This window comes from Oncorhynchus kisutch, linkage group LG12, assembly GCF_002021735.2.
Source record: "Oncorhynchus kisutch isolate 150728-3 linkage group LG12, Okis_V2, whole genome shotgun sequence".
Lineage (NCBI taxonomy): Eukaryota > Metazoa > Chordata > Actinopteri > Salmoniformes > Salmonidae > Oncorhynchus > Oncorhynchus kisutch.
The window spans coordinates 18,575,795-18,599,665 of record NC_034185.2 but is presented as its reverse complement, the minus strand read 5'-3'; the positions used below and the strand labels follow the sequence as shown (position 1 = coordinate 18,599,665).

The 23,871-nt window shown below is 41.3% G+C and overlaps 1 protein-coding gene across 7 annotated transcripts in view; it reads left to right on the top strand.

Moving 5' to 3' along the window:
• Window positions 1–5,241: 5,241 nt before the first annotated feature.
• Window positions 5,242–23,871, top strand: part of LOC109900647 (mRNA-capping enzyme-like) — a 138,216-nt gene continuing 119,586 nt past the window's right edge. For 2 of the 7 annotated variants that reach the window (XR_004211889.1, XM_020496367.2), the window contains exons 1-4: window positions 5,250–5,906; window positions 10,708–10,813; window positions 10,930–11,220; window positions 14,668–14,743. The gene's annotated coding sequence lies outside the window, so the exon portion shown is untranslated. Of the gene's footprint in view, window positions 5,907–10,707; window positions 10,814–10,929; window positions 11,221–14,667; window positions 14,744–23,871 lie in introns of all 7 variants that reach the window. The other 5 variants (XR_002256634.2, XR_004211890.1, XR_004211891.1 and 2 more) reach the window with 5 other exon arrangements.

Below are 23,871 nucleotides of genomic sequence, written 5' to 3'. Positions count from 1 at the left end.
CGGGTAGCTATTTGGTTAACTATTTAACTATCTGCATTTACCCTAACTCTTTTGACTCATCACATACACTGCTGCTACTGTTTATTATCTATCCTGTTGCCTAGTCACTTTATCTATACCTATATGTATATATCTACCTTAATTACCTTATACACCTGCACATTGACTCTGTACTGGTACCCCATGTACAGTACCAGTCAAAAGTTTGAACACACCTACTCATTCCAGGGTTTCTCTTTATTTTTATGATTTTCTACATTGTAGAATAATAGTGAAGACATAAAAACTATGATATAACACATATGGAATGATGTAGTAACCAAAAAAGTGTTAAGCAAATCAAAATATATTTTACATTTGAGATTCTTTGCACACTCTTGGTATTATCTCAGCCAACTTCATGAGGTAGTCACCTGGAATGCATTTCAATTTACAGGTGTGCGTTGTAAAAAAGTTCATTTGTGGAATTTCTTTCCTTGTCAATGTGTTTGAGCCAATCAGTTGTGTTGTGACAAGTTAGGTGTGGTATACAGAAGATAGCCCTGTTTGGTAAAATATCAAGTCCATATTATGGCAAGAACAGCTCAAATAAGCAAGGTGAAATAACAGTCTTGCTTTAAGACATGAAGGTCAATCAATCCGGAAATTTTCAAGAACTTTTAAAGTTTCTTCAAGTGCAGTCGCAAAAAGCATCAAGCGCTATGATGAAACTGTCTCTCATTAGCACAGCCACAGGAAGGAAATACCCAGAGTTACCTCTACTGCTTAGGATAAGTTCATTAGAAATAACTGCACCCCATATTGCAGCCCAAAATAAATGCTTCACAGAGTTCAAGTAATAGATAGATCTCAACATCAACTGTTCAAAGGAATCAGGCCTTTATGGTTGAATTACTGCAAAAAAAAACACTACTAAAGGACACCAATAATAAGAGACTTGTTGGGCCAGGAAACACGAGCAAGTCCAAATTTGAGATTTTTGGTTCCAACTGCCATGCCTTTGTGAGATGCAGAATATGTGAACGAATGATCTCTGCATGTGTAATTCCCAACGTGAAGCATGGAGGAGGAGATGTGATGTAGTGGGGGTGCTTTGCTGGTGACACTGTCAGTGATTTATTTAGAATTCAAGGCACATTTAACCAGCATGGCCACCACATTATTCTGCAGCTATACGCCATCCCATCTGGTTTGCGCTTAGTGGGACTATCATTTTTTCCCCAATAGGACAATGACCCAAAACACACCTCCAGGCTGTGTAATTGCTATTTAACCAAGAAGGAGAATGATGGGGTGCAGCATCAGATTATCTGGCCTCCACAATCACCAAACCTCAACCCAATTTAGATGGTTTGGGATGAGTTGGACTGCAGAGTGAATGAAAAGCAGCCAACAAGTGCTCAGCACATGTGGAAACTCCTTCAAGACTGTTGGAAAAGCATTCACGGTGAAGCTGGTTGAGGGTGCAAAGTTGTCATCAAGGCAAAGGGAGGCTACTTTGAAGAATCTCAAATATATAAAATATATTTTTGATTTGTTTAACACTTTTTTGGTAACTACATGATTCCATATGCGTTATTTAATAGTTTTGATGTCTTCACTATTATTCTACAATGTAGAAAATAGTAAAAAATAAAGAAAACCCCTTGAATGTGTAGGTGTGTCCAAACTTTTTACTGGTACTGTATATAGATAGCCAAGTTATCGTTATTCACTGTGCACTTATTCCTTCTGTTATTATTTGTCTATTATTTTGAAATGTTTCTCTCTACATTGTTAGGAAGGGCCCATAAGCATTTCACTGTGAAGTCTACACCTGTTGTTTTATGAAGCACGTGACAAATAAAATAGGGTTTTGATTAGATTTTTATTCAAACGCTTCCACCTAACTGTTTTGTTTTAAGTGCACTAAGAACTAATGTAGCAACATTTGACAGTAGCTGTTTGTGTCATATTTGGTTGCGGTTGTTCAATTTGATGATTTAAAAAATATACTACGAACGATGATTTGGAATCCGGTTCACGGAAAAATATGGCGGAAGCGGTCGATGAAGTGAATTCTGAATCTTATGGCAGTAGAATCAAGGAGAACTAGAATATTGTCCAAAATGGAAAAGAAAGCAAAGTAGTGTACAGTGATGAGAATGATCCTTCGTATCTAGTAGGAGTATGGGTTGTTAATGAGGGTTGTTAATGAGGAGCAGCTGAGCAGATTACCAATATTGAAGAAACCATTTGACATATCCAAACTGGTGGAGAGGGTGCTGGGTAAAGTGAAGGTTGTGAAGATCACAAGAGGCGGGCTTGTTTTGATTTTTTGTGCTTCTGCGGATCAGAAGGAACGTTCATTGCATCTCACTCGATTTGATAAATTTGAAGTGTCGTATGTGTCTCTTTGGAACAGGGCACCCCTCAAGGGGGTTATATCTGGCGTCTCATGGGAAGTCGATTTTGAAGAGATTAAAAATATTCCTGGAATGATTGATGCACGTAGGATGAATCATGTGGTGAATGGTAAAAAGTGAAGAGTCTATCAGTTTTTTTGTTTTTTGATATGGGAGTCTCCCTACTCAAGTGCAGTTTGGGTATACATACTACAGAGTCAGAGCATTCATCCCATGACCATTCATTGTAAAGCATTTGGTCATGTTTCAAGTGTTTGCAGAAGGGAGAAGCTGAGATGTCCAAGTTGTGGAAAAGATCATATCATGTGTTTAAAAAGTGAGGAAAATGTGACATGTTGCAATTGCGGTGGGAACCATGAAGCTACATCTTTCGATTGCTCGACAAGGGTGAAAGAGAATGAGTTGCCAAAGTCAGGGCTGTTCAGAGCATTTCATATGCAGATGCTGTTAAAAAGTTTGAGGGTTTGAATGTTGCTCCTGGAGAGTCCATGGTGGTGAATAGGCCTTCACTGTAGGCGGCAGGGGTTGCCTTTCACCAGCAGGATCCTGGCATTTTAAAGGTTAAGAAGGTGGGCTTTGTGGCATTTATAGCTATGGTGATTAATGGCACTGCCAAGGTTGAGAGAAGGTCCAGGAAGATGGATATCATGGTAAATGCGGCGGAGTGGCTCCAGGGACTGAAATATTTCTCGGCAGAGGAGTTACATGGAATATTGTCACAAGCCGTACCACCCTCTCGGGTTCTAGAGCCTAATATGGGAGATTTGGAAGAAGGAGAAGTTGTTTTGTTTTGGTAATGTCAATGTATTATTTTTATTTAGGTGGATTAAATTAGTTTCCCTATCACATATGTATTTTCTTTTTTACCTTTTTCGTTTTTCAACCGGTCCAGTTGGTGGCTGCAATACACCTTTTTGGGTTGAAGTCATAAAATCCACAGAAGGAGAATTTTAGGGTTAGTCTACCACCTAGTGGTTATTTTAAGTGACTGCAATTAATGGCAAAATAGTACGGTATAGCACACCACACATGTGGCGTGTGGGATGCCACATTCACCATATGATTGGTAAGATGTTTCCACCTTTTAATGGGGTGTTTGGTGGCTAATCGAGTGGGTATGCACTAGGAGAAATGTGGAGAATTATTGTAGTTCATTCATTGTCATCATATTGGGATTTTGAGAACTGTGAGGATTTCCGCCGCGGAGGGATACATATATACCAATATATATAGGGCCTGTTGTCCGGACCTCTGACAGTCTCTATGGGTGTGCCACAGGGTTCAATTCTCGGGCCGACTCTCTTTTCTGTTTACATCAAGGATGTTGCTCTTGCTGCTGGTGATTTTCTATGCAGACGACACCATTCTGTATATTCCTGGCCCCTCCTTGGACACTGTGTTAACTAACCTCCAGACGAGCTTCAATGCCATACAACTCTCCTTCCGTGGCCTCCAACTGCTCTTAAACGCAAGTAAAACTAAATGCATGCTATCCAATTGATCATTGCCTGCACCTGCTCGCCCGTCCAGCATCACCACTCTGGACGGCTCTGACTTAGAATACGTAGACAACTACAAATACCTGGGTGTCTGGTTAGACTGTAAACTCTCCTTCCAGACTCACATTAAGCATCTCCAGTCTAAAATTAAATCTAGAATCGGCTTACTTTATCACAACAAAGCATCCTTCACTCATGCTGCCAAACATACCCTCGTAAAACTGACCATCCTACCGATCCTCGACTACTCAACAAACTGGATGCAGTCTATCACAGTGCCATCCGTTTTGTCACCAAAGCCCCATACACTACCCACCATTGCGACCTGTACGCTCTCGTTGGTTGGCCCTCACTTCATACTCGTCGCCAAACCCACTGGCTACAGGTTATCTACAGGTCTCTGCTAGATAAAGCCCCGCCTTATCTCAGCTCACTGGTCACCATAGCACGCGCTCCAGCAGGTATATCTCACTGGTCACCCCCAAAGCCAATTCCTCCTTTGGTCGTCTTTCCTTCCAGTTCTCTGCTGCCCATGACTGGAACGAATTGCAAAAATCTCTGAAGCTGGAGACTCACCTCCCTCACTAGCTTGAAGCAACAGCTGTCAGAGCAGCTTACAGATCACTGCACCTGTACATAGCCCATCTATCTACCTACCTCATCCCCATACTGGTATTTATTTATTTTGCTCTTTTGCACCCCAGTATCTCTACCTGCACATTCATCTTCTGCCGATCTACCATTCCAGTGTTTAATTGCTATATTGTAATTACTTCGCCACCATGGCCTATTTATTTCCTTAACTTACCTCATTTGCACTCACTGTATATAGACTTTTAGTTTTCTTTTGTTCTACTGTATTATTGACTGTATGTTTTGTTTATTCCATGTGTAACTCTGTGTTGTTGTATGTGTCGAATTGCTACGCTTTATCTTGGCCAGGTCGCAGTTGCAAATTAGAACGTGTTCTCAACTAGTCTACTTGGTTAAATAAAGTTGAAATAGAAATAAATAAAAAATTAAATATATACCAATATATTGGAGTGATCCATATAGCTCACATAACCCTGGTTACATATGTAATCTTCGTTGTGTTAACGTTAGTTTAGTCAAACAACTCTGGCTAGCACTGTTGTGGCGCACTCTCACGTTTTGTTTGCACAACTCAATGATTCAGCCCTTTTGAGGCCTTTGGTTTGATTAACTATGTATTCAGTGGACGATAACCACAATTCACCTTAAACTAGAGGAAACCCCCTATGCAAACTCACTGTTAGGTAGCTATGCTGTTATCCCGCCTTAAAGCGATCGAGTAGATCACGTGTCAAAACAAACCAGCAATATGGTTGCAATGTTTTGGAACACGTTTTCATGTTGATATGACGTGTAAAACAAGACGGACTCAAAATAACGCTAAAGCATATACTAATGCTCAGTGTTTCTATAGGTACCTCAGCTAAATGGGGGGCAGGGTTCCCACGGGTCCTTAAAATCCTTGAAAGTTTGTGAATTTAAGAAAAATAATCAAGGCCTTAAGTTTTTGAAAATAGACATTGGTAATTGAAAGTGCTTGAATTTATATATTTTGTGCAAGAATAGAAATTAAAGTTCTTTAGATTTCTATTTATTTACTTATCAGTAATAGGCTAAGTTCCGTTGTCTGCATGTGTCTCCCACCACCTGTGCGTCCTTGTTTCACGAGCCACCTACTTCGAGAAAGTGCGACCGTTACGTGCATGAGTGATTGAGCAAGCGACAAAGCAAGCGACAAAACTGACGTTAAGCGGAACTTCAGCTATGCCTGGAAAATGTAAATTCCAGGACTCGTGGCTCACCAAAGAAATGTACAAAGACTGGCTTGTTAAAGATCCGCAAGGCATCTCTATGGCCCGATGCAGAGCCTGCAACAAATCAATAAAAGTTCACGCCATGGGCGACACAGCTGTGACGAGCCATGCTACTTGAGCATCATACAGGACCGCACTCCGCAAGTTATAAGCAGGTAGGTCCTACCCCTGGTAACACGTAGAAAGGAATACAACAACCATACGTAGTAACTAACGTTCATTAGTTAGCTAGATTATTCAATCTCTAAGTGCTTGGCAAATTAACTCAAACGTTACAGTATTCGGTCAATTTAACGTTTTGCTATGCTAACGTTATCTAGATGTCTGTCAGTTCTCCCACAGAATCACACCTGTCAACATAGTACTAGCTCGATAACGTTAGCTAAGTTGTTAACGTTATGTTAGCCAATTTGAAGAAAGCAGAGCATTTTAAAATAAATTACATTTTGCTAACGTTAGCTGTGTAGTATCTGGGATCTACATCTGTTTATATTAGTTAGTATGCTGTTACTAAGCAGTAATGTATTACGGCAGTGTTACGTTACTAAGCCTAATTGGAAATGCACATGCGCACTAGGGTGCCGCGAACTGTAGAGCACGAGGGATTTTGACTAAACGAACACTAACTGTACTCCCGTCTCCTGCCTGGTCATTTCTCCACAACACAAATATTACAAGCTGAAAGTTTACATTTAAAGGACGTTTCATGACTAATGCTAGCTAAAGTTAGCCAGCTAGCTAGTCATTCATTAGACTTAAGACACTTATTTTCTTACAGCTCCCATTCTATTGAACTATGTGGAAAAGTCAACGTCATCTACATCACCACCTACACAATCTTCTACCACATTCACCACCACCTCAAGACTGTCCGTCAACTCGTCATAAGAAGACACATTGCGGGTTGAGACATTGTGGTGTCTGAATATGATGGAGTCTCACTACACAATGCAGATAGCCCGGTCAGCCAATGTGCGGGAGCACTGGTTGGTCGGGCCAATTCAAGTAGTATGTACATGAATGTATAGTTAAAGTGACTATGCATATATGATTAACAGAGAGTAGCAGCAGCGTAAAAGAGGGGTTGGGGGGGGGGGGGGGGTGGGGGGGGGCACACTCAGTGAGCAGAGAAGTGACACCATTCCTCACACGCTACCAGACCCGATAAGTCCGCGGTGCCCTTTCTCTCTACAGACTTGTTCAAGCTGCTTAAGAGCTTGATGAGCAGATTCATTAAGCCAGACCTCATGAAAGAAGCAAAGACCCCTCAAAAACGTATTGATGTCCCAGTCATCCAATCACATCGACTCCTCACAGGTCGACTTGGGTTTTGTTACTTGAAGAATTGTGAGAGACTTGTCCGCAGGGAAGAAAATTGGACAAACATTGATGGACATCAAAATCGCTTGCAAGAAGTGTATTCTCACAACTGTTAACAAACTCATTGAGAAATCTCCATTGAAGTACACTCTGGTCTCGCATCTTTCTTTCTTGGATCCAAGGTAAATGGAAGGATGCTGTGTACAGCAAAATTGAAGACCCTGACCCACCTTGTAAATGGTCTTTTGTTTTTGTAGTTAGTATTAGCTAACCAGATTACATGAAACGTCACTTTCCATCTGTTTTAGATTAGTGAAAAGGAATCATGCTTTAAAAATTCATAGTATGATCCTTATATGTTTTAGCTTATGTAGCTAAGTTGGTTAATAACCATGTCATTTTATTTTATTTTTTATTTATTTTACCTTTATTTAACCAGGTAGGCAAGTTGAGAACAAGTTCTCATTTACAATTGCGACCTGGCCAAGATAAAGCAAAGCAGTTCGACAGATAAAACGACACAGAGTTACACATGGAGTAAAAACAAACATACAGTCAATAATGCAGTATAAACAAGTCTATATACAATGTGAGCAAATGAGGTGAGAAGGGAGGTAAAGGCAAAAAAGGCCATGATGGCAAAGTAAATACAATATAGCAAGTAAAATACTGGAATGGTAGTTTTGCAATGGAAGAATGTGCAAAGTAGAAATAAAAAATAATGGGGTGCAAAGGAGCAAAATAAATAAATAAATAAAAATTAAATACAGTTGGGAAAGAGGTAGTTGTTTGGGCTAAATTATAGGTGGGCTATGTACAGGTGCAGTAATCTGTGAGCTGCTCTGACAGTTGGTGCTTAAAGCTAGTGAGGGAGATAAGTGTTTCCAGTTTCAGAGATTTTTGTAGTTCGTTCCAGTCATTGGCAGCAGAGAACTGGAAGGAGAGGCGGCCAAAGAAATAATTGGTTTTGGGGTGACTAGAGAGATATACCTGCTGGAGCGTGTGCTACAGGTGGGAGATGCTATGGTGACCAGCGAGCTGAGATAAGGGGGGACTTTACCTAGCAGGGTCTTGTAGATGACATGGAGCCAGTGGGTTTGGCGACGAGTATGAAGCGAGGGCCAGCCAACGAGAGCGTACAGGTCGCAATGGTGGGTAGTATATGGGGCTTTGGTGATAAAACGGATTGCACTGTGATAGACTGCATCCAATTTGTTGAGTAGGGTATTGGAGGCTATTTTGTAAATGACATCGCCAAAGTCGAGGATTGGTAGGATGGTCAGTTTTACAAGGGTATGTTTGGCAGCATGAGTGAAGGATGCTTTGTTGCGAAATAGGAAGCCAATTCTAGATTTAACTTTGGATTGGAGATGTTTGATATGGGTCTGGAAGGAGAGTTTACAGTCTAACCAGACACCTAAGTATTTGTAGTTGTCCACGTATTCTAAGTCAGAGCCGTCCAGAGTAGTGATGTTGGACAGGCGGGTAGGTGCAGGTAGCGATCGGTTGAAGAGCATGCATTTAGTTTTACTTGTATTTAAGAGCAATTGGAGGCCACGGAAGGAGAGTTGTATGGCATTGAAGCTTGCCTGGAGGGTTGTTAACACAGTGTCCAAAGAAGGGCCGGAAGTATACAGAATGGTGTCGTCTGCGTAGAGGTGGATCAGGGACTCACCAGCAGCAAGAGCGACCTCATTGATGTATACAGAGAAGAGAGTCGGTCCAAGAATTGAACCCTGTGGCACCCCCATAGAGACTGCCAGAGGTCCGGACAGCAGACCCTCCGATTTGACACACTGAACTCTATCAGAGAAGTAGTTGGTGAACCAGGCGAGGCAATCATTTGAGAAACCAAGGCTGTCGAGTCTGCCGATGAGGATATGGTGATTGACAGAGTCGAAAGCCTTGGCCAGATCAATGAATACGGCTGCACAGTAATGTTTCTTATCGATGGCGGTTAAGATATCGTTTAGGACCTTGAGCGTGGCTGAGGTGCACCCATGACCAGCTCTGAAACCGGATTGCATAGCAGAGAAGGTATGGTGAGATTCGAAATGGTCGGTAATCTGTTTGTTGACTTGGCTTTCGAAGACCTTAGAAAGGCACGGTAGGATAGATATAGGTCTGTAGCAGTTTGGGTCAAGAGTGTCCCCCCCTTTGAAGAGGGGGATGACCGCAGCTGCTTTCCAATCTTTGGGAATCTCAGACGACACGAAAGAGAGGTTGAACAGGCTAGTAATAGGGGTGGCAACAATTTCGGCAGATAATTTTAGAAAGAAAGGGTCCAGATTGTCTAGCCCGGCTGATTTGTAGGGGTCCAGATGTTGCAGCTCTTTCAGAACATCAGCTGAATGGATTTGGGAGAAGGAGAAATGGGGAAGGCTTGGGCGAGTTGCTGTTGGGGGTGCAGTGCTGTTGTCCGGGGTAGGAGTAGCCAGGTGGAAAGCATGGCCAGCCGTAGAAAAATGCTTATTGAAATTCTCAATAATGGTGGATTTATCAGTGGTGACAGTGTTTCCTATCTTCAGTGCAGTGGGCAGCTGGGAGGAGGTGTTCTTATTCTCCATGGACTTTACAGTGTCCCAGAACTGTTTTGAGTTAGTGTTGCAGGAAGCAAATTTCTGCTTGAAAAAGCTAGCCTTGGCTTTACTAACTGCCTGTGTATAATGATTTCTAGCTTCCCTGAACAGCTGCATATCACGGGGGCTGTTCGATGCTAATGCAGAACGCCATAGGATGTTTTTGTGTTGGTTAAGGGCAGTCCGGTCTGGGGAGAACCAAGGGCTATATCTGTTCCTGGCTCTAAATTTCTTGAATGGGGCATGTTTATTTAAGATGGTTAGGAAGGCATTTTTTAAAAATATCCAGGCATCCTCTACTGACGGGATGAGATCAATATCCTTCCAGGATACCCCGGCCAGGTCGATTAGAAAGGCCTGCTCGCAGAAGTGTTTCAGGGAGCGTTTTACAGTGATGAGTGGAGGTCGTTTGACCGCTGACCCATTACGGATGCAGGCAATGAGGCAGTGATCGCTGAGATCTTGGTTGAAGACAGCAGAGGTGTATTTAGAGGGGAAGTTGGTTAGGATGATATCTATGAGGGTGCCCGTGTTTAAGGTTTTGGGGAGGTACCTGGTAGGTTCATTGATTATTTGTGTGAGATTGAGGGCATCAAGTTTAGATTGTAGGATGGCTGGGGTGTTAAGCATGTTCCAGTTTAGGTCGCCTAGCAGCACGAACTCTGAAGATAGATGGGGGGCAATCAGTTCACATATGGTGTCCAGAGCACAGCTGGGGGCAGAGGGTGGTCTATAGCAGGCGGCAACGGTGAGAGACTTGTTTTTAGAGAGGTGGATTTTTAAAAGTAGAAGTTCAAATTGTTTGGGTACAGACCTGGATAGTAGGACAGAACTCTGCAGGCTATCTTTGCAGTAGATTGCAACACCGCCCCCTTTGGCAGTTCTATCTTGTCTGAAAATGTTGTAGTTTGGAATTAAAATGTCTGAGTTTTTGGTGGTCTTCCTAAGCCAGGATTCAGTCATAACGTATGGACAAACAGGACAGTGAGTATAGATGCATGAGTGGTACTTTTTTCATGGTGTCTGTGACCACTCTACCTTTTTATTGTCTCACCAGGTAAATTCCTGTCAATAAACTGTTGGGCTCCAAGTATGATGTCAATGTGCCAGAAGAGAACAGGTTTCATCCAAGCATGCTCTCCCAATATTTAAAGCGTCTCAAGGTATGTCTTCCATGATGTTGACATGTGTTTACTAGTCTTGTCTCTCTTTGGGAAATATAAATCAGTGCTCTATTCACCACAGTAGTCTGTCAACATATGTTTTGTGTATTCTCTAGGTTAAAATGGGTTTGCTTGTTGATCTAACAAACACTACCGACTTCTACAGAATGACCCCAACGAGATCGAGAATGAGGGTGTTAAATGTGTGAAGCTTCAGTGCAAAGGGTACGTATGAGTGACCTGTTTAAAACTCAAGATTAATTCTCCATGTTTACAAATGCCACTAGTTGATTGATCTGATGTGATGTGTTTGTTCCTTGTTTAACTATGGAGAGGGTCCTTCAATAGAGACTACTGAGATGTTCATCAGACTGTGAGCACTTCATGGAGAAGACTACCACTGATAGGTAAGAAATGCAATGCATGCAAGTTTCTTTTTACTGGAGCTGTATATTTCCTTTTCTTTGTTCTTGTCTGGCGTATTGTTCATACAGAGACACATGTTGTGGATACATTTTTTTTGTTTAGTTTTGATAGCAGTCAAGGGGTAAAATACAGTCACATTTGAACTTGGTGATACATTATCCCAAAGTATATACAACATTATCTTTGGGGTTGTTGTATTGTAGCATATTTTCCTGACAACTCAGTGGGCATGGCGTTTGGCCAGAGCGATGTGGATGGTTAACCATGTCTTCAAATGGAAACCGTTTACAGTTGTTGAACTAAACTGAAGCAAATGGAGCAAACTGAACAAATCAGGTAGCGACCTACCTGAATTTGTTCAATAGAAACTCGTTTTCGTTGAAAAACCCATTCCATTTGGAGCAAACGGTCTCTGTTACAAAAGGTTTTGCAACAGAATCAGTGTAATGAATACACCCCAGGCGAGTAGCAAACAGTAACAACAAAATAGATTATCAAAGTAAGATGAGGTACAGGTTTGTCCACTAGGGGGAGCCAGAATATAACTAAACAGTTCTAATCTTTTTACTACTAACCAGACACCCTTCCTTCCTAATATTTCGTCAGCTATTTCTGAAAATATGCATTTTGTTTGTAAATACTATAAAACGGGTTTGCTAAATATTAAGTCGAAGTAATTGCACCGCCACATAGGCTTTCTTGTAGAATTATAACCAAGTGTGTTGGTTGGTGGTCTGCTCTGCACATAATATGAAACACATATCTGACTGAAATTGGTACTAATCAGACGCCAGGATATTAATAAACAAATTTGATGGGAATCTGAAATGTGTAGAGGCTTTTGCAGGTGCCATGTTTAGTATAGCTCACCATATGTGTGTATGCAATCACTTTGTAGCTCAGCATGTGACCTGTCTGAGTCTACCTCAGAAGCCCAGGGTTTGGAAAGGCCCAACTGGACCCCTGCTGCTTAGAGGCTTGAAGGCAGATAAACCCATTTCAAAACATTGCAGTCATGAATGATAAATGAAAAACCTCCCCTGTTGTGCTTTTTTTGTATGTCCTTGAGCATCTAGTGGGAGATGGTAAAGTGTGCAGAGGGAAATAAATATTTCTCAGGTTGGAATATATGAATGTCATTATAAAGATGTCCTCCTGTTGGCCACCCATTGATCTTTATCTGTTGTCTCTCTGTTATTAATGCAGATGTTGAAATTAGACAGCGGGGCCTGTGAATGTAACCCTCCTACAATCCCCCCATCATCATTACTGGAGATTTCATCTCCATTTGTGCTGCCAGACAGACGTCTTGTCCTGTCTGACGGACAGGGTGTTACAGCAGTCAAGTTGAGGTCAATCAGTGGAAACGTGCACCCAATGGAGATTACCATGCATTGACTATTCAGACTGTATCAGAGGGGGGAGAGAAATATTTTTATCCTGATTACTACGATAAGTCCAGATTGACTTTCTATGACCTTACTTTCAGAGATTTTGTCAGATCTCATAGTGGCTGGTCTACCCAGTTCTCATTTTATACCACTCTCCAATTATTCCCATCTAAAGTTAAATAGAAAGGTCTGAATACCAATGACCAACTGCATCATGGCCGAGGGAGATGCTTCAGACTGACACGGCATGGAGTCTGAAATCCATATAAAATTTCCCCCCAAACCACCCCTGAATGCTGATAGAGGCTCTGCCATGAACATTTTTAAAGTGGAGGGAAGATTTAGTTTGCCCCTATTATCCTTCCCTGCCTTGAAGATCAAAGCAAACATGAATCGATTCCATGTGTGCCCTGGCATTTTCTTTCCTCTCCCCTAGCGTTAGATTGCGTCTGCCGTCCGTATCAATTAAACGACTCAGTGTAAGAGTGCTGGTCTAGGATCAGGCTCTCCATGTCCATTTATTATAATCAAAAAAGCAAAACTGTTCTTAAATCATCACTCCTACTCTGAGATGCTTTAAGAATACAGGCCCTGGAGTATGTAGCATAACCTCCAGTTGGCTGATGAACTGGTTTTAAATATGAGGCTCCCACCTAGAGAAGTACCAGCACACAGTTAAGCTGGGTGTACACTACACTAATTTGGCCCGACTTAACTGCCCAGCACAAGTTTTAGAGATGGGAGACAATCCCCATGTCGTTGCTTACTCGGTGTGCATCCGTTTTAATGTTACGCCTCAATCACTCCGACAGCTTCACTGCCAAAATGTTACGCAGCATCATCTGGATATGTGTGCAAATAAAGTTTCTGCTGCCATTTCTGTCAAGCCGTCTACGCATACAGTTTGATGCATACGTTAGATAAATCCATCATATGCACCACACAGAACGCACTGCCTCTGCAACGCAATGCTGCAAGGCAAACGCAGCTTTCCATTAAATGAATATACTTTTGGTGTACCAAAATGCAATGATGCTATCGGTGTAAACGAGGCATTAGCGTCAGACTCAATCTGAGTGCTACCGATCCCATCATTGAGCAGTTCCAGACATCCCAATATTTTCAAACATGTTTGATTTTGACACAATATCTGCAATACTCTTGTAGTGTGAGATGTGCAACTTCAAGTTGAGAACGGTGATCAGCAATAGCCAATGAGAGCTCGTCAAAGAAGACAGTGATATTACGTTGTTTTGCATCACCCAGAATGTGTAGACTCGGGCAGGAGGCATGACTACTACTAGTATGCGTTTGTACTTGCCTTTTAACCAAAGCGTCAAATCGTTACAGCTCTGAAGTTCACAAGCAATGTTATTCAATTCAAAATGATGGTTAGAACATTTCAACTCTATGGCAAGCATGAATGTCTGACTGAAAACATTTGAAGCTGCTTTCAACCACAGCTCGTTCTAGCTACGTTAACAATCTAATCACATTGTTTTTGCGAGACAGCGTGGTGGAATGGAGATTCCTCATGACCAAGTGAAGAATGGTGTAGTTTGTGACACCTCGTCTGTGCCAGATTGTTTAGTGTGGCACCACTACGTTGGCAAGACTACAGGAAAGACAGTCGTTTAATGTGAGAGGCTCTGCGAGGTTAAGATTTTGAAAGTCGTGTAGTGAACACCCGGCAAAAGGGCTCTCTCAGTAGGATTCAGTGGGCGTTATGCGTAGCCAGGCCACCACCACCTCCTCTCTTCACAGATAGGACTATTGATTTTGCAAGAGAGAGATGGTTGGAAAATGACAGGGTTATTGGACTGTCTCATTTGCATTTCATTGAATATCAAATGTATTTATAAAGCCCTTTTTACATCAGCAGATATCACAAAGTGCTTGTACAGAAACTCAGCCTAAAACTGCAAGCAATGCAGATGTAGAAGCACAATTGCAAGTACACACAATTGTAGTAGTAGGGACAGATGGGCACTTTGCTTGATTGACTTAAGCAGTGTCTCTCTCTTTGTTCTCCCACAGGTGTCCACTGCACGTACGGCTTCAATCGGACAGGCTTTCTGATCTGTGCATACCTGGTGGAGAAGATGGATTGGAGGTAAGGCCTAGCCATCCCAATCAAGCAGCACCACAGGGAACTGTGTTTGTTACGCTCTGTCTGTCTGTCCGTCCGCCAGCCAGCCAAATCACTTAATGGGTTCCAATATTGACCACACAATCAACACAATTCCCAGAGTGGTTTGTTTTGTGTCACTCCTCTGTGTTCAGGATGTACTTATCTTGTCCCCTAAGGGGGTGTAGCCATGTTGCAGTGGAAGCAGACTTAAGACGTCAGGCTATCCAACTCGAACGAAAGTCCCTTAAAAGACTGCTTGCATACGAGAAAAAAAGGGAATAGTACTGTTTGTCCATCTTGTGATGCCGTAGCTAGTATAAACTTCTTCACAATACGCTGTATTAACATAAGAAAACTCAAGAAATCTGTCATTCATTAATCGCGCAATTTTACGTCTAACTAAGATGTTTGGTTTAGTATTTTTCAATTATTTTTTTTTGCATGAAAACAAGTCTCTCGTTGAATGACTACAAAGACTTTGTTGAAGGGTCCCTATTATTATCCAATCACCGACGAAGGGGCGAAGACTTCGGTTTATGCACAAACTGTTTTGGCTGGGAAGCATGCGGACTCCTTTAGCCTTGTAGTTTATTGGATTGGGTTCTATTTCAACTATCTCTGCCTGCCCAAACCACCTGATAAGCCCCAATACAAAACCAATCACTTCATTGACAACTCTGGAATTATGGACTCTGGGTTATTTTTTTGTGATTTTAAAGTTTTTATTATTTTAGGCCAGAACAGAAAATAGCAAACCAATATACATTATACACATGGATTTATGTTAAGTCATGTGGACCAAATTGTAGCCAGTGATTTGGGTTTCTTGATCTGAAAACAAGGCTCCCTGAATTTTAGCAGCATATCAAATGCATGACGCGGGCTGGCAGCATTCTGGATCATTGCTACTCTTAACTACCGTGACGCATACAAAGCCCTCCCTTGCCCTCCTTTTGGCACATCTGACCATGAGTCCATTTTGTTGCTCCCAGCCTATTGACAGAAACTAAAACAGGAAACGCCTGTGCTCAGGTCTGTTCAACGCTTTTCCGACCAATCGGATTCCACGCTTCAAGATTGCTTCAATCACGTGAACTGGGATATGTTCCGGATAGCCTCAGACAACAACATTGATGTATACGGTGAGCGAGTTTATTAGCAAGTGCATCAGTGATGTTGTACCCATGGTGACTATTAAAACCTTCCCCAACCAGAAACCATGGATTGATGGCAGCATTTGCGCAAAACTGAAAGCGCAAACCACTGCTTTTAATCAGGGCAACATGACCGAATACAAACAGTGTAGCTATTTCCTCTGCAAGGCAATCAAACAAGCTAAGCATCAGTATAGAGACAAAGTAGAGACGCAATTCAACGGCTCAGACACGAGACGTATGTGGCAGGGTCTGCAGTCAATCACGGATTACAAAAAGAAAACCAGCCCCGTCGTGGACACCGTCTTGCTCCCAGGCAAATTAAACAACTTCTTTGCTTGCTTTGAGGACAATACAGTGCCACTGACACGGCCCGCTACCAAAACCTGCAGGCTCTCCTTCACCGCGGCCTTCGTGAGTAAAACATTTAAACTTGTTAACCTTCGCAAGGCTGCCGGCCCAGACGGCATCCCTAGCTGCGTCCTCAGAGCTTGCGCAGACCAGCTGGCTGGTGTGCTTATGGACATTCAATCAATCTCTATCCCAGTCTGCTGTTCCCACATGCTTCAAGAGGGCCACCATTGTTCCTGTTCCCAAGAAAGCTAAGTTAACTGAGCTAAACGACTATCGCCCGACCTGTAGCACTCACTTCTGTCATCATGAAGTGCTTTGAGAGACTAGTTAAGGATCATATCACCTCCACCCTACCTGACACCCTAGACCCACTCCAATTTGCTTACCGCCCCAATAGGTCCACAGACGACGCAATCACACTGCCCTAACCTATCTGGACAATATGCATACCTATGTAAGAATGCTGTTCATCGATTACATCTCAGCATTTAACACCATAGTACCCTCCAAACTCATCATCAAGCTTGAGACCCTGGGTCTCGACCCCGCCCTGTGCAACTGGGTCCTGGACTTTCTGACGGGCCGCCCCCAGGTGGTGAGGGTAGGAAACAACATCTTCACCCCGCTGATACTCAACACTGGGGCCCCGCAAGGCTGTGTCCTCAGCCCTCTCCTGTACTCTCTGTTCACCCATGACTGCTTGGCCATGCACGCCTCCAACTCAATCATCAAGTTTGCAGACAACCCTACAGTGGTAGGCTTGATTACCAACAACGACGAGACAGCCTACAGGGAGGAGGTGAAGGCCCTTGGAGTGTGGTGTCAGGAAAGTAACCTCCCACTCAACGTCAACAAAACAAAGATGATTGTGGACTTCAGGAAACAGCAGAGGGAGCACCCCCCTAGCCACATTGACGGGACAGAAGTGGAGAAGGAAAGTTTTAAGTTCCAACAGCGCCTCTTCAACCTCAAGAGGCTGAAGAAATTTGGCTTGCCACCGAAAACACTCACAAACTTTTACAGATGCACAATCGAGAGCATCCTGTCAGGCTGTATCAATTCCTGGTACGGCAACTGCTCCGTCCACAACCGTAAGGCTCTCCAGAGGGTAGTGAGGTCAGCACAGCTCTAGCAGGGCAAAAAAATGGAGGACCTGACTTGTTGGAAAGGTGGCATCCTATGACGGTGCCACTTTAAAAGTCACTGAGCTCTGCCAGTGTTTGTCTATGGAGATTGCATGGCTGTGTGCTCTATTTTATCCACCTTTCAGCAACGGGTGTGGCTGAAATAGCCAAATCCACTAATTTGAAGGGGTGCCAACATACTTTTGTGTGTGTGTATATATCTTTGTTCCATTTTGAGTAGATTGGTGATGATGGTTTGAGTAAGAATATATAGAATTTGGAGACTTTGCCCTTACTTACCCTTACTGTCATTATTTTGTGAATAGGATGAGAGTTCCATAAGCACGTACAGCAGAACAAAGCTGCAAATAAAATAAAAATGAAGAACCAGGCAGACTGTATAGCTTTTTCAAGTCTTGGAACACACGTAAGCTCCAACTGTCCACAATGTCAGAGCGAGTATGATTTCCCTTCTCACTCCAAGAAGGAAAATATATTGTCTGGCCACCAAGAGGAGATGATGATTGATGTATTTGCAATGGTTCCCCATTGAAAGCCATATTGTATTGTTTGCCTGGTGATGTGGCCAGAGGTGAGTTTGGCTTTTTTGATAGAGATGATTGAATATGCCAGATGTTGGAGTCTGTAGGGCTTTGCTAAATTCGCTTTCAGGGGGCTCCAGGCCACTGGGATATTGGGGTTCAACTACACATGTAGTGGTCTTTTTTTATTTATTTTTTCCTCTTCTAAGGGGTGGATCAGCTTAATATTGCGGAAAGAATGTTGCTTCCAATGTAATTGTCTGCATCATTTCCAATCCCCCATATTTGTTGGGTAAATATATACAGTGGGGCAAAAAAGTATTTAGTCAGCCACCAATTGTGCAAGTTCTCCCACGTAAAAAGATGAGAGAGGCCTGTAATTTTCATCGTAGGTACACTTCAACTATGACAGACAAAATGAGGGGAAAAAATCCAGAAAATCACATTGTAGGATTTTTTATGAATTTATTTGCAAATTATGGTGGAAAATAAGTATTTGGTCAATAACAAAAGTTTATCTCAATAATTTGTTATATACCCTTTGTTGGCAATGACAGAGGTCTTCTGTAAGTCTTCACAAGGTTTTCAGACACTGTTGCTGGTATTTTGGCCCATTCCTCCATGCAGATCTCATCTAGAGGGAAAAGGCCCTTCCTGAATATAGGATGAGACATTCGTACCAATTGACTAGAGAACCAGTTTGGATTTAAGTATAACTTTTGTATGACCGATGCCTTTAGTGAGAGGTCTAATGCTTTAATATTTAATCAATTCTGCCCACCGAATTCATATTCGTTATTTAAATAGGCCCTTTTAATTTTATCTGGCTTGCCATTCCAAATAAAATTGAATTTCTTTTTCTCCAAATAATTTAAAAACAAGCAAATAGGTCAACTTTTCCACAAATAGACAGGTATTTTCCTTTCCATGGTAGCAAGATCTTATCTATTTTTGCTAACTGTCTATAGACATTTATTGGAGTGAGATCATTTCTTTCTTTTGGGATTTGCATACCGAGTATGTCCACATCTCCGTCAGACCATTTAATTGGTAAACTACATGGTAATGTAAAATGTGCATTTCTTTGTGATCCAATACGTAATATGGTACATTTATCATAATTTGGTTTTAATCCAGAGAGTATAGCAAAAGTATCCAGATCCTCTAAGAGGCCTTGGAGAGACTCTAATGGTGGTATTATCAGCGTACAATGACACCTTAGATTTCTAATCCCTTAATATTATTGTTTGATCTAATCTTAGCAGCTAACATTTCTATGGCAATAATAAATAGATATGCCGATAGTGGACAACCTTGTTTACTCCTCTAGATAGTTTTAAACTTTCTGAGATGTAGCCATTATTTACTATTTTACACCTAGGTTTACTATACACAACCTTAACCCATTTTACAAGAGATTCCCCAAAATTGAAATGTTCTAGGCATTTATATATAAACTCCAGTCGTACTTTATCAAAAGCCTTTTCAAAATCAGCTATGAAAACCAGGCCTGGTGTCCCCAATATTTCATAGTGTTGTGTTTCCAGTACTTGTCTTATATTATCTCCAATGTATCGTCCATGTAAAAAACCTGTCTGATTAGGATGAATAATATCTGACAATACTTTTTAAATTCTATGTGCCAAGCATTTTGCTAGGATTTTTGTATCACAACACTGAAGTGTAAGAGGTCTCCAATTTTTTAAATGGACTGGATCTTTATATATACCACTTGGGTCCTGTTTCAGTAATAATGATATCAGACCTTCTTGTTGCGTGTCTGATAATCTACCATTTATATAGGAGTGGTTAAAACAAGCCAATAATGGTCCTTTGAGTATACCCCAAAAAGTTTTGTATACTTCCACTGGTATGCCATCCAGTCCTGGAGTTTTCCCATCCTTAAAGGCCCCAATTGCCTCAAGCAGTTTCTCCTCTGTAATTTGGCCTTCACATGAGTCTTTCTGTACAGATATTAATTTTACATTATTATTAGGAAAACAAATCCATGCAATTAGTTTCAGTTAGTGGAGATGGAGGAGTCTGAAATGAAAACATATTCTTAAAGTACTTTACTTCCTCTTTCAAAATATCATTTGGTGAATCATGCGTGACTCCATCATTTGTAACAAGTTTTAATAGATTTTCTTTGGTAGGATTTCTATATTGAAGATTGAAAAAGAATTTGGTGCATTTTTCCCCATATTCCATCCAGTTTGCTTTATTATTATAATCTATTACACTGGATCTTTCTTGAATAAGTTCCTCCATTTCTTTTTGTTTTTCCTCTAACTTATTCTGTGCCTCTATAGTACTGTTTTTATTGCTATCTAACTGTACTGTTAGTCCTTCAATTTCCTTTGTTAATATGGACTCTTTTGATCTAAATTGCTTTTGTTTTATAGATGAGTACTGAATTGCAGGCACATTTAAAAGTGTCCCATACTGTAAGTGGATCTGCTGTACCTATGTTTTGTCTGAAAAAGTCAGTTATAGATTCTTCTGTCCTAGTTCTAAACAATTTATCATCTAGTAGGCTTTGATTAAATTTCCAAAATCCTCGCCCACGTGGAAATTCTGTAAGAGTAATATATATGCCAATTATGTGATGATCCGACCGCATTCTGTCCCACATCAACACTTTTTAAACGTTTGGTGCCAGAGAGAATGGTATAAGAAAGTAGTCAAGGCGACTAGCTTGATTAAGCCTCCGCCATGTATATCTCACTAGGTCAGGGTATTTAAGTCTCCATATATCCACTAATTCCAATATATCCATGACATTCATGATTTCCTTAAGTGTCTGAGGGTGATAGTTTGTAGTGTGATTTCCTTTCCGGTCCAAGGAGCTATTTAAGACCGTATTAAGACCGTATTAAAATCTCCCACGATAATAATATTCTAGTCTAGTGTTGCTTGTAGAGTTGATAAATTATTATATACATTTTCAAAGAAGCTTGGATCATCATTATTCGGACCGTATAGGTTAAAAAGCCATATATGTTTATTGTCCAATAACATATTTAAAATAATCCATCTACCTTGAGGATCTGTTTGGACAATTTGCACGTTTGGATCAAAATTATTGTTAATTAAAACCATCACCCCTTTTGAATTTCTTTGTCCATGGGAGAAGTATATTTCGCTCCCCCAGTTCTTTTTCCACAAAACTTCATCTAAAACTGTTGAATGAACTATATATATTATATTCCTTCTCTTTTAGCCAGGTAAATACTTATTGTCTTTTCTTATTATCTGCTAGGCCATTACAATTGTAACTGGCTATACTTATTTCACCACCTATCATATTGAGACACAACTTTCAATTATTTTTATCAAAATATATGTTTGTAAACGTACCATTAAAAAGTAACATGATGATTGAGTATCTATATAGCTGTACCATGATCTTTGCATTTCTACTAAGTAAACCTCCAATTGTTCCCTACTATTCAACCCGCTAAAAGCCCTCCTCATCCCGAGTTGGGTTGTCATCCAAATGCCCGGCAGACCACCCTCAACCCCCTGTATCCCATAACCGACTGGGATCCATCCTTTGAAAAGAGCACACAGTGCCATTTACTGAATTGAAGTAGATTAACTGCCAAATGCATTTCCATCACCCTCACCTCAATTTGTATTATATATAGCTGTGGATCATCCTGTATTGTCCCTAACATCTTTTACTCCTTCGCAATAGTTGTGGGATACACACATACACCCACACACACTCAACCCATACCCCCACACAACCATAAGCTCACTTACTCAACAATTACACCACCCCAGAGCGCAACTCAAGATAGGTCTTGATTTACAAATGCACTTGCAGTTGCAGCTGCATGAGAAGGCCTGCAAGGCCACACAAAAAAATAGGCAAAAATTGAGAGATTTTATTTACCATTGTCACATCCTAAATGATGGAGGTCAAATGTACACCTTTTCCCTGAAACCACCACAATACGGTCACCCGTATTGACCATATTCCCAAGCATCTCCATGCAGTCCGACTTTGATTCTGTGCCATTAGGGTCACAATAATATACCCCCTCTCTGAATGTCCGAGTGTGACCCCCTCCCCATGGGTTACTGCAGCTAGTGTTGCCAGCACTGCCACTGCCTGGGTGGGGGCACCCCACCGGAATCCCCACCGGCTAGGTACAAGGTCATCAAGGTTCTCATTAGCAGCTTTGAGAATTTCCTTGTGTAGTATGCTCTCCCTTTAGGGGGCTTTGGCTTTGCAGGACCAACCCTGCCAAGCAGGCTCAGAATCTTGAGGGGGCAGTGCTGCTCTTGGTCTCTGACCATCATTTTGGCTGCATACAGATTGCTTATAGCTTGCACATAAAACAGTTAGGGCCTTCTCCTTAGTATCTGGGTCATTCAGGTGGGTGTCTAGGGTATAGGGTCATGGGCCGTACCATTAAAATAGGATCATACATAAATAATTCGATATAATTTATTTTAAAAATGTAGTTCCCCATACTAGGACAATAACAAATCAAATGTATCATCTATTTTAAAACTGTTCCACCATGATAGGACAATAAATAAACAAGACGTATAATTCATTATAAAAGTATATCCATCATCTGAACAACATTGAAAGCTCTCTCATACCCCGGCCCACAGCAATACATTGGCTCTGGGATAGTCAACCATTTCATTACTCACTCACTCAACTTTCCAAACATAACAAATAAAAATAAACACACACCACACATACTGTGCCTTCTGTTTACTTAGTTTTTATCTTCACTATGTTGAATTAGTGCTTGTGTGTTCAATTAGTTATATGTGAAGATATATAGAAAAGCTATATTTTTTATTGTATTGTTACAATCTATAACCGGGCTAGAATTGTGTTTATTTTCCTCATCTATGAGAACTTTGTAATTTTTAAAATAACCATGGAGTAGTCTTTGTGTCTCTGAACAACTGGTTATCAATATATAGTTTATCAACGACGAGAGCTACTCGTTTCGCTTTTAATCTATTTTCTTTGAAAATTGGATACAGAACTTGGCGCCGTTCTGCAATTTCCTTCAGAAACTGATCATTCACGTAGTGGTCTTAGCATAAAGGCCCAAAAATATAATTTAAGATTTGGGAGGTTTTTGACCTCCAGAACACTGCTGTCTCTTTAAAGTGGACAGTTTGATCCATATTAATTTGGAGATCAAAGTATGCAGTTTCTTCCGATATCCCATTGGTGGTGAAACGGGAATCATAGAGCTGTAAAAGTTTATCTGTGGAAGTATGTTCATCTTAACGATGGAAATACATGTCTGAAAAGAGTTAGAATTTTTGCATTGAGACCATCTTTGCAGGTCTGACTATTTGTTTATAAACACTATTGAAATTGGTAGTGGTGGTGATATGTTGTCAATACCTAGGTATTTGAAATTGGGATTGGGATTACTATTGGGATGTCAGGACAGAGTATTCCTCATTCAGCTGAATTGGTGCCGATTTTGACCAATACATTTTGTAACCTGAGATTGAATATACATTTTTAAAGATGTAGGGAATGAAGAATGTATCCAACATATAATCTGCATGAAGGGCTCTGTGTTCTATATGTGTGATGTCATAAGGAGGGATGCTGTCTATCAATGAAGTCACGCTTAGGGAAAGACGGAGCTTGTGGTGAAGAGCCGACTCCAGAGGTGCTGAATAATTTACTGCAGCGGGTGAATGTGTGTTTGGGCAGAGAGTGACTGGATCTAGAAATGTTTAGCAGAATCTGTGAATTCCCTTGGGCTTAGAGTTGGAGGTATAGACAGGATGAGGATGGACCTCCTCAATTCCCCTCTAACCCCCATTTCCTCTGGTTTAATAATCCCACAGCACTCAGACAAATTCTGAGATGTGCATCACTTCTGGTTCTGGATGACAATATCACATGTGGTTCATCTTTCCTTTCTCACACTGTC